This window comes from Penaeus monodon, chromosome 20 (genome assembly GCF_015228065.2).
Source record: "Penaeus monodon isolate SGIC_2016 chromosome 20, NSTDA_Pmon_1, whole genome shotgun sequence".
Taxonomy (NCBI): domain Eukaryota; kingdom Metazoa; phylum Arthropoda; class Malacostraca; order Decapoda; family Penaeidae; genus Penaeus; species Penaeus monodon.
Window position 1 is genome coordinate 36,110,278 of NC_051405.1, and position 380 is coordinate 36,110,657.

The window sequence follows — 380 nt, forward strand, 5'->3', positions numbered from 1 at the left end:
TATGAATGCATCCATCACTCTCAGTAGGTATAACATATCAAATAGCATTATAAATGGTTTCCTGGGGATATGCTTACAATTCTCCAACCAAAAGGAAATTAGTTCATTGCAAAGGTAAAAAAAAATGCTTATTTGTACTGAAAGAGACCTGAGAAAATGATTGAATGCTCACTTCCAATAGCCTTTCAAGTGAGGAATTAGAAGCTCAGAAAAAATGTGACTATAACTTGGTTTGCAACATTATATAATTAGTTGATAAAAGGGCCAAAAATGAGATTTTAAGCATATGTTGAATGGCTTTACCACATAGTGACTAGTCAAGGCCAAATAAGGAAACAGCTGTTTAGTGCTCACAACACAGCAGGTCAGCCAAGGTATAT